The 14,848-nt window shown below is 41.4% G+C and overlaps 1 long non-coding RNA gene across 1 annotated transcript; it reads left to right on the top strand.

The window, feature by feature from the left end:
* The first annotated feature begins 777 nt into the window (after positions 1-777).
* LOC140514897 (uncharacterized) lies at positions 778-12,826 on the top strand. Its single transcript, XR_011970770.1, has 5 exons — positions 778-982; positions 1,611-1,866; positions 2,522-2,657; positions 3,573-4,757; positions 5,717-12,826. It is a non-coding gene; the product is annotated as an uncharacterized lncRNA (long non-coding RNA).
* The last annotated feature ends 2,022 nt before the right edge of the window (positions 12,827-14,848 follow it).

Raw genomic sequence — 14,848 nt, 5'->3', positions numbered from 1 at the left:
ATTATTCCACGCCGAGACACCCAATCCTTCAAATCCTTTAAAAAAAAAGTCCCAAATATAATAATGGCTGACATTTCTCATCCTCTACCACACTCATTGATCCAATATCTTTCCCTATATATTTATACACAGCAATCTTTTTTGAGCTGCCCTGTGCTTCAAAGTGACTGGGAATCACTGAGTGTCCCATTTCCTTCTAAATAATAGTTGATGGAGATCCTCAGAATGCACCCCTAGGAGAAAGTTCATCTTCAAATCTCCTTTTCCAATATATTCCTGATTTCTTTCTCACTTCCTTAGTCATTCTTCTGTAAGAGAATATTTCTAGTATGTCACTGGTGATTAAACTTTGCCTCCCAACAGCTTGGTGTTTGCAATGGATAAGAACACTGGCCCTAGAGTCAGGAAGACCTCCATTCAAATCCATCTTCTGGCACTTACTAGGTAGATGACCCAGGGGCAGTCACTTCACCTCAGTCTGCCTTTGTTTCCTCAGCAGTAAAATGACTTTTACGTTCCTCTCAGGGTTGTTGTGAGAATAAAGGGGAGAATATTCATAAGGTGTTTAACACAATGTCAGGCACATAGAAATCCCTGTTTCCTTCCTTCCCTCTTTGCTTTCTTCCTCCCTTCTTCCCTCCCTCCCTCCCTCCCTCCCTTCCTTCTTCCCTCCCTCCCTCCCTCCCTCCCTCCCTCCCTCCCTCCCTTCCTTCCTTCCTTCCTTCCTTCCTTCCTTCCTTCCTTCCTTCCTTCCTTCCTTCCTTCCTTCCTCCCTCCCTCCCTCTCTCCCTCCCTTCCTTCCTTCCTTCTTTCCCTCCTTCCTCCTCCTCTGGCTGTTCCCACAGCAGCTATCTGGGACAAAGGGCCTAAGAGATGATGAGACCATCAGAAATATTCAAAGCCTCCCCCCTCACATATCCCTCCCCTTCCAGATCTTCCCTGGTCCAACACAACACATCTTTCAAGCTTTGGAACGCTAAATGTGAGCACTGTGTTCAACAGAATATTTTAAATGTTATCAGGAGTTATGGAAAGAAGAGCTGCGGTACATGTAGGGCTTAAAACTAGGCTGTGTGTGTGGGTGTGTGTGTATGTGTATGTGCATGTGTGTGTGTGTGTGGAGGGATAAGCAGTAGAACACAACTATCAGGAGGCTTGGATCTGGGGTTTTGTCCCTGGCACAGACCCCTTGCATGACTACACATAAATTAATGAACATTTTATAAACCTGAGGTTTCTTGACATTAAACTGAGGGAATTGAAAGAGAAAACCCAGAGCCCTCTGAGTCTATTTGTCTCCATTTCTAAATGCTACACGTAGTGAAGGAATAGGAAAGGAAGGGGTTTGTGGGACAAACGTGTGTAAGATGGGTGGGAGCGGACTGGATGAGGGTGGGTGGAGAGGAGACGTGGTGGGGAGAGGATATTCATAAGTAAATGAAGAAGTCTGAGATACTTGGTGTCTAAATGCCAGGAAAGCTTTAGGGAAGGAAAGATAAGGAAAGACAGCTATGATCTGAAGGACTAGGGACAAAGTGGGGGGGGGGGGGGTGGAGGAATGAGAAGAAACAACGTTCAGGTTCCCCAGGCCCCACTGTCTCTATCTCCAGGTCTGATCTGGGGGATCACAAAACCAGGGAATCTCCAACTGTGTCTGAAACCTGGGTGCTTGGCCTGAGGGCCTCAGAAAGAAGACTGAATCTAGAATGTGCCAGAAAACCGTTGGAGAGCAACGTTTAAAGCAGTTAGAACTCTGAGTTTTCATCAACTGTCACCCAGCTGGGGAGTTTGCATCTCAGCCTGATGGAACTTTTCAAGGCATCTGATGGCGGTGGATCCCAGGGGAGAAGATTTGGCAGAGACTTGGTGGGTGTGCGTGGCGCGTTGGGGGGCTGGGGTCATTTAGTCCAGAACTCACTGGACTAAAGGACCTTAGAGACCAGAAGATATCCCTGTGGACTGAGAGACCCAGGTTGACTGACAGGACTTTGGGGAGGGAGGGTGATCTTTGGGAGGTTTGCTCTGGTCCCTGTTTCTATGGATTCGTCACTCCTTGTTCTTCCCTCCATCACTAACACATTAAGGAAAGTTTCATTTAAAAATCTTTTGTCTTTCCCCCCCCATAACTGGACTTGAACCAAGTTCTCCTTAGTCCCTTCTGTTGGTGTCTCTAGTACTTTCCTGTCCCCTCCATCGCCCCCTCAAACCCCTTAGCTGGTTTGGCATAACTTTCCTTAATCCCTCCTTCCCTTAAATTTTTCCTCTTCTCTTTCTTTCTGGCTTTTAGCTTCTCCTACCTTTTCCTATGGGGGCAAAGGGCCAGAGAAGGGAGAGGTGCCCAAAGTGGACTCGGGAATCTGTTGAAAGAGGGAGATAAACCTTGATGACCCCTAAGGTCTCTTCCTGTTCTCAATCTGTCTCTATAATCTGGCATTAAAAAGAGGTCTCTGACACAAGAATTATACTTATAGGGATAGTAACAATTAAATAACACTGCTAAGAACAGAAATTCCATTCTTAGGTGTTTCTCTCACAAAAGCTGCATTTTGGGGGATTATTGTAATGAATTTAAGAATCACAAGATGCCTCAGGAGTTGTTATCAATCTCATCTCCCCCTAACGTCACCATCTACAGTCTGCCTCCCTTAAAAGATCAGGTGAGTGATCCATATATGCCTCTCTTCCCTTTAGAACAGAAGTCATCTGCTGGGTTTTTTCTAAGAGAAATAGCAGGGCCTAGCTCGTCTCCCAAGGCAATAATAGGGAAGGAAAGAATGACTGGCTCACACCTGACTGCCATCGTTATTTTTCTCTTGCAGCTCTCTCTCTCTCTCTCTCTCTCTCTCTCTCTCTGTCTGTGTGTGTGTGTCTCTCTGTCTCTCTGTCTGTGTCTCTCTCTGTCTCTCTCCCTCTCTCATCAACCCTTCCTAAATGGTCCTCATTCCCTATCATCTTAGGATGCCTTGATTCTGGGCACAGTCCCTAGTAGATCGTGTACCGACATCCCTGATCCAGGCAAAATGAAGTTATTTCTGTGGACCAGCAAAGGTGTGATTGTAATAGTGCTTTCCCACTGTTCTTTTTATCCTGTCATTGTACAGAAAGAAAAGATCTGATTTTGTAGTATTTGCATGGGAGCTTGGAAGGACAGAAGAAAACTAAACCAGGATTTAGGTTCTTTATTCTGCCATTAAATAGCAATTACCATCCAACCCACCTTATCTCCTCAGATCAAACATTCCTATCACCCTGATACAATTCCCAGTGTGACCCAAAATGAAGGAACTAAGGGTAATGAATGTGAAAAGCAAGAGAACGAGAAAACGCCTTCTCTCATCTTCCTCACCTGGGTTCAAAATTCCTTACCCAGTGCTGTAGAGGGAGACTTAGGACAGGACATACAGGATGGTAATTAGGATTTTGGCCTCCCTGCCAGGAACCCCAAGAGTAATACGATGACCTGCCCTTCACTTACTTAACTCTAATGTTTTGTAGACAAAACAAGGGTTGTCATCTAGAGAGGAAAACATGAACTTATTTGATTTTCTTTTTTTTTTCTTTTATTTTTTTAGTGGTGTTTGCCTAGAGGAGGAGAGCCTAGACCTGTGTGGATGGATCATCATCACCTTGAGTCTTTAACATTAGCCTGTTCCTTTGTGTACAAGGTAGAGCAGAGAAAGAAGTAGGGCTTCTTTCTCATTCTCCTTTGTGTACAAGAAGTCCTGGGTCTTCTCCTATCAGAAAGTTGACTCCATAGAGAACAAACGGGTCAGGTTTCTATATTATACTGTGCAAAGTGGAAGGCAAAGTGTGGATTCAAAATCACAGAGAGGAAGACTCAGATCTATGAGGCAACGCTGTTAGAGCAAAGTACTGCTGAGTCTCCAGAAGGATAATTTTCACCATACCCTACACCATGGTTATCCAGCTTACTAAGGAAGATGCTAAGGGAGAAGGGAAAACACCCTTGAGCCTTTCACAAAGGTGGCACCCAAAGAGTAGGAAACTCTTGGGCCTCTCAGGAGAAGGAGAGAGAACAAAGGGTAGTAGCTGCTCTCTTTACTGGAAAGTTGGTCCCAAAAGAAAAGAATAAGTCATTCTCTGACCTACTACTTTGATCCTCACAATGGAGGGTCTTGTTGGGAATGTTTGTTGTAGGATGAAGCTGAGTTTCAGTGCTAGGTGTTCTATGAACAGATGCCAGAGATCAGACATAACCAGAAAAAAATAGATGACTTAGCATCTTCAAACTAAGGCCTGGCCGAGTTAATCAAGCTTAGGAGCAGTGTCTTCTAGCTGAGGCCCAGTATTAACAACTAGTCTCCTGGTCTCAGAGACACAGAATCCAATAGAAAGAACAGGCAGAGCTGTGTCTTCAATAGGGAGCTCGTTGTCAAGTCCTAGCACATAGTCCTGAATGCACCAGGCATCACCCCATGGTGGTTCACCCTCTAAAAAACCATGAACTATGGAAACTACAGCTACTATGTTTGGCCCCGCCTAGGACAACATCCACCTCAATTCACCACCATCCAGAAACACCACTAGCTATCCCAACACCTACTGAAGTTGAATCAACACCACAGAGCCCAGCAATGGCTGTGACAGGAAGAGAATCAGAAGATGGACGCAGTCTCAGAGTCCATGGGCATGCAGGGCTTCAGCAACATCATCTGCCCAGAAGTCATGAAGGGACACATGAGCACCAGGAGATCGAGAGCATAATGGAGAAAGCAGACATTTTTATGAAAAGGGAGGTAAGTTTGGACTCCCTGGACACTACCAAGTCATGTGATCTTAGCAAAGTTCATTCATTTCTATTTCCTTATCTGTAAAAATGACAGCTTTGCATAGATATTTTTCTAAAACATTCTCCAACGTTAAAACTTTATCATTTTAATAATGTATGGAACTTAAGACATGGCCACAAAAAAAACTCCCAAAACTATAGGTTCCCTATATCACATTGAAGGAGGAGTGGAAGGCAACAACGGAGCATCTGATATACTCCTCTTGCTTATTTAACTAACCCTTCTGTCTCTAACATTGCTTCAGTGTAACCTCTGGCACTAGACAGGCAAGGTGGTACCCTGACAAGTTTCTGCCACCAGCTCTAATACTCCACACATCTGTGCCTCATACCCACTCATGCTGTTTTTCAGACTTTATCATCACCTTCTCCTTTCATGTGCACTTTCTTTGTCCTTCCTTGATGACATGACCACCATGGACCTAGTGTCCTTGGAAATAATCACATTTGAAGAGGCCCTTGTTTCCCAAGGAAGGGTGGTGATTAGTACTTTTTAAGAAGTTGCAATATTTAGATGGATAATATAGAAAAGATTCATGTTTAATTATCTTTCATTCCTTATAAATTTCAAAGCTAAGATTTTTGCCTAAGAGAGAAAACAGAAAAGGTTTAGTCAAGTCTAGTTAGACCCTCAGGAGAGTGGAAACCGTTAGTATCAGAAATGGGGTTCACAGATGAACCAAACTGGTCTATTTGGAACTCACAAGTGGGTAGAGGAAGACCAGATCACAGCTACAGGAATCCTTGGCAAGAAAAAAGACAATGCTGATTCCAGTTGTCTCTTCTATTTGGGTTGCTCTTGACTTTCTGACAGGGAGACATTCGGATGAGCACAGAACTGTTGAGGTGAGGTAAGGAATGATAGTTTCAATAAATAATCTTCAGCCATGTTTATGGTTTTCACAGGGATAGCAATGGAGTCAGTGGTACCAGCTATAGGGAAGAGGCAAATCGAAGAAAAGAAAGCAAGTCTGTCTGCCAAAAGACATGCTCTGCAAAGCCCAGAGAGGTACAGAAAGCATTTGGACTTTTTCCTTCTAAGCATTAGATGGAAAGAGTCAAGGAGCTACACAAATCAGGAGTGTGGCATTTTTAAAAAGATGAATGATGAATTGAAAGTGAATGTTCTGGGGAAAATGGGATGAAGAAATGGCAGATTTTCATCTTTGTGTCTTAAAAGGTTGCCCAAGAAGTGGAGGAAAGAGTATAGAGTTTTGGACTAGAAGGCATTTGAGGTCAAGATGAGATACCTTAAGGTAGGGCTGCCATCAAGCATATCACTCCTTCCACAGGGACACACCAAGTAAAAAAGGATAGAGGGCCTACCACACAACAGGCACTCAGAAGATCTATGTGGCATGAATGGTCACTAGGATTGCTTAATGGTCACTAGCAGCTCTAAAGAATAAGAAAAGATCAACGTACAGAAATCTGCAGTGACTACACAGTCCCTGCAGTGATGGTAACGAGCTCACAAGTCGCAACCTATTATCACTTTGTTTTTAAATTTCAATCATTATCTGCTTCTTTAAAAAAAATTTTCTGGAGTGAGAGAGATTGTACGCCTTTCAGCCACGAACTTTTGTAGAATGGAAGGAGCACTGGGCTAGGACTCACTCTCTCCATTCTACCACATACCAACACTGAGATCTTGATCAAGTCACTGGATCTCAGTTTCCTTATCTGTAAAATGGGGTTGATTCTTCACCCTCTTCCTACTAATGGGAGTTGTTATGAGGTTTGAATGGGTGCCTTAAATGACATCAACCCACCTATAAATTTCAGATGCCAAAGAAAGATAGTTTAGAATAAAAGGCTGACTGGCTATTTAGGCAAGATGTTTCTTTCTCATAGTGACTGAACCCTACTGGGGTTACCTTAGGTCCAGTTCTCAGCTTCAGATCCAGGAACACAAATATATCAGCTCACTCAGAGGAGATAATGCTCTGGGAAATTGATGCATACCAAATAAACTCCAGAGACCAAGCGTTTCACCAGAATGCCAATGTAGTAACTGACAAAAAGAGACTTGCTTGGTAAGACAATCGGTACCAGTCATTCAGACGGGCCTTCGCTCCACATGGGAAAATCCACCTAATTCTGAAGTAAAGGATTAGAGCAGAGAGAACAGGATGTTGTGAAGAGGCATTGGGAGACTAGCCATGTATCTTGGCACATTCCTCTCCAAGCAGAACTTAATTTCTAGTACCAATGCTGGCTAAACACTGACAAATCCCTACTCTTGGGCTTTCCTTTATCAAGATTCCATGTAGAGAAATAGCTTTTAACACGACTACCTTAAAATATTGTTTAGCAGATGTCCTTCTTGTATTTTAGATGGGTTTTCCTGGAAACATTTCAGAAGTCATCTTAATCTTAACAATTCATAACCCATGTAGATATGGTTTCTTAGGGAAGGGTTAGTCCTTCAAATGGCTAACTACATACATTTGATATTGGTTCTTAATTGCTACCATTTCCCAGTGGTAACATTTCTTATCATGTTTGCAAATTCAAGGCATGGGTCTAGCTTGGGGTTTGTGGGCCCCAGACACTGACTATATAAATTATTAGCATAAAAATATTAAGGTAATTACTATTACTATGATTTGCCCTCAACATTCCTCCAACGGGATCGCTCTTGCCTTTATGAATGATGAGTTGGTGTCCACCGTCTGCAGTAGTCAGCCAATTCATATTTAAGATAGGAATTCAATCTACTTAGAAAAGCATGAGATAGGCACAGGAAGAAAAGGTGGGGATGGACTGTGATCTCTACTGTTGGAGGAAGTACCTGCATCAATGAGCTCATGAATTCATTGATTTATCAAAGTGATTCAGCTGTATTAAAGCCATTCATCTGAGGCCAACTCATTGATGTTGGTAACTCATTCAAGAGGCCACCTTCCTCATTATTAGAAGGAGCCCATATGATTCTGACCAAAATAAAAAAAGAATCTTATGAGTTAGCAGGCCTTAGAAGGAGAAATCTACCTGCATCGTATCTGGGTTTCTATTGTCCCACTGAAGCCACCCATAGAGCAAGAGAAATTTTGATAAATTCATGGTCATCTACTCTTAACTTTCTAATTGGTCAATTTTCAGCTTCTTAAGGGACACTTACTAGTCAACATCTGCTCCTGTATTTTATAAATGATCACAGCTAAGAGTCTTCTCTAGTGCTCTAAGGTCTGGTAGAAAGAGTGAGGCCTTTTCAATAGCTTGGAATCTTCGAGATGGGGTGGACTGATTCAGAGTATTTCAAATGAAAGATTATCCCTCACCTTTCCTCTCCATTTTTTAAAGCTTCAAAATGGTGCTGCCTTTTCTCTGTCATTCTGCTGTTCCCCAGACTTATCAGCTACCATCTGCTGAGGCTAGATCCTGCCCCTGAACCTGCCCAGCCACTGCTGCCTCAGGGAAGTGTTACTGTTCTTTTTAGAGCAAGACACCTGAGCTACATGCCTCAGGCTAGTCAACACATCTTCAGCTCTGTGTATAAACAGCTCAAAATCATGCTTCATATTGGTTCACAAAAGGACCACTCAGGCAACCGAGGAGCCTCCCAGTGCATAGACTCCAGCATAGACCCCAAGTTCTACTTCTGGAAAAATGATTGCCTTCCTCTCTTTCCCATCTCATGGTACAGGGAATATTCTTCCACAAACAATAAGCAACTCCTGCTGAATCTCTCTGAGGTTGGGGATAAACATTCAAAACCTTTTCTTATTTCTCTCAGTCTTCTATCCTGCCACTCTGAATATGCATTCAGCCATGCAAACAGGCCTGTAGTTCTAATACACTCTCCAGAAATACTAAAAGATGGGAGAGGAAAGGGAAAGTTGGTGTCTTATGTCAGTCTTCCTAAATCTTGATTGACAAAGGTCCATATTATCCCTTAAATAACATGTGCATGGGATATTGGTAGTATATTTTAGGAAGGATTTTGACAAGCTAGAGCACATCCAGAGAAGGGTCAACACAAGATGGTGTAGGGACTGGAGACCATGCCATACGAGAATCAACTGAAGGAACTGGGAATATTTAACCTGGAATAAATAGACTCAGGAGGTACATGATAACTGTAGTTACATATTTTGAGAGCTGTCATATAGAAGTTAGATTAACTTGTCCATGGAAGACAAAACAAAGAATAATGGTTGGAAGTGGCAGAGAGGCCAATTTGGACTTGATGTAAGAAAATTCTTCCTAACTAGAGTAATCCCAAAATGGAATGGTTTGTAGCACAGGGTTTTTCCTCTTTCTAGAGAATTTCACTTGGTGGTGACATGCTCACTGAGAGACACTGAAGCAGCAATTCCTGTAAAGGTGTGAGTTGGGAATAGATGGCCTCAGGTCCCAAGTCTGGGTGCAGCTGTGATCCCACAATTCTGAAAGTGTCCTCTCTTGTTTCTCCTAATCTCATTGAAGAGCTTGACTCTTAAATTGCTTCAGACATTCAGTTTTGTCACTGCTGAAAAAAATCTAAGGAATTATTTAACTCCGAGGCAATTTTCCCCTGTCTCGATCATGTCTATATAAACCTGCCAGAGTACCTGGAAATCTCAACATCGTCACAATATTCCATTTCAAAGCTTATATTGTGTATTTCATTTTGCTCTAGTACATTTATCATGTATTGTACATATATACACAACATGCATACATTACATGCATATATATGCATCAGTTGATAGTCTCGCCACGTTTTTCTATAGATTTCTTATTGTTTCCTATGGTGCAGCAGCATTCCATTACATCCATGCACCACAGTTTGTTTAGGCATTCCTCATTTGATGAGAATCTACTTTGTGTCTAGAACTCTATGACTCCAAAAAGTGCTAGCGATCTTTTGATTTACACAAGACTTTGTTTCTTTTTTGGCCTCTTTGAGACATATATCCCACAGTAAGATATCTAGGTCAAAGAAAATCAACTTTAAATTATCAACATGCATGTACTAAGTACAAGTCAGGTAGCTCCAAGACAACCAGTTAATTTTTCTCGTTTTAAATAAAATTTCTTTTCCTATATTTTCCTCCTGAATTTTGGTTATAAAATACAGAAAAGCTGATTAGGTTTCACAGATTTATTTTGCATCTTACTACTTAATTAATATTACCTTGATCAACTTTTGTCAGTTCTCTGGTATTCTTAAGGAGTACCATGATCTAATCCACAAATATTCACAATTTGGCCTCCTCTTTGTCTATGCTTGTCTTTGTGTCATTTTCTTGTCTTACTGTCAGCATTTCTAGCACCTTGTCAAATAATATTAGAGATGACTAGCATCCCTGCCTCACTCCTAATTTTACTGGGAAAATGTTAGCTCTTGGTTTTTAGGTAAATATTCTTTATCACAATAAGCTAAGTTCCTTTCACGGTAAAGCTTTTTTAAAAAACATTTTTAACTTACCATGAATATCATACTTAGTCAATGGCACTATATCAACTAAAATTAATTAAAATACTGAGAAATTATTTAAAATTATAAGATTTAAAAATTCATATGGATGAAATAAAATGTCAAGAATCTTAATGGTAATGCTGGGCAAAAAAAGGCAGAAAGGAGGGGAACTTGACATTACCAGATCTCCAAACTATGTAACTACAAAATAAGAATTACTAAATCTTGTACGGGATAAAAGTTAGACATTTTGATCAGTAGAACAGAATTCACAGGCAAGAACTAGACACAAATACAATGGTCTAGGATTTGATAAATCCAAGAACCCAAAATACAAGGGGAAGGACTCTATTCAGTACAGACTACTGGAAAAATTGGAAATCAGGGGGAAAAAGGAAAAAAAAGACTAGTATAGATCAATGTCCTATGCCATATCTCACACAATAAATTTCTCACACAATAAAAATCACATCCTAAAATAATTAAATGGAAAATGGAAGAATATATCTTTCACAACTGTAGATAGAGGAAGTATCCATAATTTTCATGAGATAGAAAGAGATAAAATAAATACCTTCATTATGTCCAATTAAAAGTTTTGTAAAATTCATTGTAAGAATCAGAAGATGCAAACTGAAAAAGACACTTTGCTTTCAGTCCCTCTGAGAGTAGTCTATTGGCAATTACTTGGGATATGTCTTATAACTACTCATCCGTCACTATGTTGTTTCCCCTGATAGAATGTAAGTTTCTTGATAGTAGAGACTGCTTTGTTTTTGTCTTTGTAGCTCCAGTGCCAAACACAGTGCCAAATTCATCCGTAGTAAGCACACAATAATGGATGGTACAGTCATTCAGAGCTATACCACAGTGCTCAAGTGGTCAAAAGATATGAGCAAATATCTTTTAAGAGAAGCAAAATATCAATGACTACCTGAAAATTATTAACAAAATCAAGTCATTAGAGAAATAAAAATTGTGACAAGCCTAAGGTTTCAAGTCTCACCCCACAAAATTAGCAGAGATTTTGTGTGAGGGAGAACTAAAAAAATTAAAATTAAATGCTGAAGGAAATAGAGAAAAAAAGGCAAGTTTTCACTGCTAGATATTTTGGGGAAAAAAACTTAAGAAAAGTGACTAAATTGGTTATACTATTTAAACAATAGATCATAACCTAAACGAGTTTATCAATAGTCACAATACTTTGTTGGAGCAGTATTCTTAATGAAAACAAAAAGCTAAATGTTCCCATAGTTTCTGTCTGAAATACATACCTTTGGCCTCCAGTTTTTTCTTGCATGGAAGACCCTCTTATCCTTAATTCTTCTACTTCTCCTTGTCCTAGAGGCCTCTCTCCATGGCCTAGAGTAGACGAGGATGGTGTAAAAGAAAAAGGAAGGCAGCTGTGCTTCATGATGCACTGTCTTTTCTGCTTTTTCCTAGTAGTATCTCATGTACACCATGTCCTCTTAAGGGACCCCGCTGTTCAAAGCTTCTTTCCACCTCATACTGCAAGGACTCAATGAGAACTTCTAGAGGGAAAACCAGTCAACAATTCACACAGGGACTGTTCCTGGCTGCCCTAAACAGGCAGGGGTAATTACTCTTGCTCTCCCATCTTCCTCTTCCAGGCAGGCATGAATTAATTCCCTTTTCTCTAAGCTCACAGAGCTGGCTTATCATCAGTGGGCTCTTTGTCAGTGTCTTGACACAGTGGTAACAGTGCTGTTGGGGGAGATCCCATATTATATTTTCCTCACAGTTTTTCCTAAACGGTCCCAGATTGTTTTCACCAGGCTGAGACTACATAGTAACCTTTTTAAGTTCACAGGTCTGACATGGGTGTAGTATGCACAGCTAACCTATTTGTCCTCTTAGTCAGACTTGGGACTGGGGGAGGGGAAGAGTTTTTCCTTGTAGTTTAAGAGGTTGGGGAGTAGGGCAGGGGTAAATCTGTTATTGGGGTCTCTGTGCATTGGTGGTTCCTGTCTTCAGGCTGAGGAGAAGTCTTCTCTTTAACCATCGGCTTCTGCAAAATCAATGAAAATCCCATAAGCTTATTTTTTCTTTGCTATCTGCTCGCTTTCCTTCCTTCTAGAATGTTAGGTCCTGAGCAAGGAAAGCAGGATAGTTACGTTGTTGTGGACATCCACTGGGGAGAGGGAGAGCATTCTATTCCCCTGCTGTAGGACTGGACACAAACAGCCCAACCCATGTTCACTATCTTGAAGTACTGAAGGACGAGAAGGGTTTTTCAACCAAGGTTGGTGAAAAAAAGAGGAAGGCATTAACCATTCCTCACCTTCTTCCGGGTTCATTTCTGCTTTGGGGTATTAACTAGTATGTAGTAGGGAGATGGCTGATATGGAGACATACAAACAGAAATGAAAGGTAACTGCTACTTAATGGCAGAATAAAAGCCCTGAATAACTTCGCTCAGTTTCCTTCTCCCTTTCTGCTCCTTCCTCTTCTCTTTCCCTCCTTTTCCCATGGTACAGAAATCACAATGTCAGTTATTCTCTTTATTGTATAATGTAAAGGGCAAAAAGAAACCCAGTTGTTTATCATTTGCTGTAATCATATCAATAAAGCATTGTTGTTACGAGCCATTCACTGAGACACATTTTGTTATACAAAGCCTTAAAAGCGGATTTTTTTTCTGTATTTGTGAAAAGGAGATAGTCTTAAGAAAAATATTAGTGGGAAGGAGGGTAGTCGATTGAAAAGTGAACACCATTAATAGCTGCATTTGCATTCAACCAAGAATGTAATCATTATAATTTTTCATTAATATGGATTGACCTCCCTGACAGCAATAAATTTGAATTAGGGAAGTTTGACTCAATTGAAAACTTTGAAGGACTCCAGTAAGGTGCTGTAATAATAGACAGTGAATGCGCCTGTCTCCTCCAACAATCCCCGTAGGCACTGAGAAAGAAATGCCCCCAAAGTGAGAAATAAATGAAAAGACAGGGAGAAATGAAGGGCAAACAACCAACTGCCCTCAAAAAGAATAGTCTCAGGTGGAGCCAAGATGGTGGAGTAAAGGCAGGAACTCACCTGAGCTCTCCCTCAAACCCCTCCAGATAACTTTAAATAAATAAAATTCTAGAGCAACAGAACTCACAAAAGGATGGAGCAAAACAATTTTTCACCCCCAAGAAGATCAGCAGGAAAGGTCTGTTTTGTCAGGGTGGGAGAGGAGCACAGTCCAGCACAGCCACGTGCAGACCAGGCCCCAGCAAACGAGAAGCAGGTCTCTGGGTGACAAAATCAGTGACAGTAGTGGCAGTTTTCAGACCACTGAGACCACAGATGGTAACAGGATGGTAGAATGGGTCACAAAGGAATGTTCAGAAGTCCCTTTGCTGGCAGCAGGGGCAGGATTTTGTTGCATTGTGTATACTTGGATCTGGGACACAGGCATGAGTCTTGTAAGGAGAAATGCTAGCACAGCAGAGTTTGTAGCCAAAGTGGAGTCAGGGACCCTGGTCACAATTTCATGGTTGAAATGAGTGCTTATGATGGTTCACAAACCAGTACACAGCACAGGAAAGTAGTACACACACCTCTCTCTTGATCATACTACCTTGGAAGAGCCAAAAACCTAGAGGTCCCCAGAATTACCTCTGCAAACAGCGGCACAAAAAACCTGAGCTTGGGACAGTGCCCCCTCTACTTGGGAAACAGAGACCCACATTAGTATATAGTTAAAAGTCAACAGGCTGGAAAATAAACGATGGAAAAAAATTCTGAACACAAAAAGTTACTGTGGTGACTAGGAAGACAGAAACAAATGCTCAGAAGAAGACAATTCAAATTCAAAAATTCTGCATTCAAAGCCTCAGAGAAAAACATGAATTGGTCTCAGGTCATGGAAGAGCTCAAATCAAGAGAGGTAGAGGAAAAATTGGGAAGAGGAATGAGAGTACACAAGAAAATCATGAAAAAAGAGTCAATAGCTTGGTAAAGGAGGCACCAAAAATACTGAAGAAAATAACACTTTAAAAACAGAATAGGCCAAGTGGAAAAAGAGGCCCACAAATCCAATGAAGAAAAGACTGCTTAGAAAAGCAGAGTAGGCCTAGTGGGAAAAGTTATACACAAATTCACTTTAGAACTCTTTAAAAAGTACAATGGACCAAATGGGAAAGGAGGTCCAAAAGCTCACTGAAGAAAATAATTCCTTCAAAATTAGAATTGAGCAAGTAGAAGCCAATGAATTTATGAGACATCAAGGAACAATCAAAACCAAAAGAATGAAAAAAATAGAAGGAAATGTGAAATATTTCATTGGAAAAACAACTGACCTGGAAAATAGATCCAAGAAAGATAATTTAAGAATTATTGGATTAGGGGCGGAGCCAAGATGGTGAAGTAGAAAGACGCACATACACATAGCTCCGAACCCACAAACCACAGAACGGCAGAGGGGACCAACCCAAGGTGAATTCTGCACCCAGAGACCACGGAATATTGGAGCGAGGGAGATTTCTGTTCCAGAGAGACCTGCAAACGTCTCGCGGGGGGTCCTTCGCGCCATGGACTGGGCGCTGGGACGGGGAGCAGAGGGCAGCCCTGCCACGGCCACGACACCGTGAGGAAAAGATCCGAGAGGGCTACGGGGACGG

This window comes from Notamacropus eugenii, chromosome 7, assembly GCF_028372415.1.
Source record: "Notamacropus eugenii isolate mMacEug1 chromosome 7, mMacEug1.pri_v2, whole genome shotgun sequence".
NCBI classification, from domain to species: Eukaryota; Metazoa; Chordata; class Mammalia; order Diprotodontia; family Macropodidae; genus Notamacropus; species Notamacropus eugenii.
The sequence above is the reverse complement of the archived record's forward strand: the minus strand, read 5'-3'. Positions and strand labels throughout refer to the sequence as shown.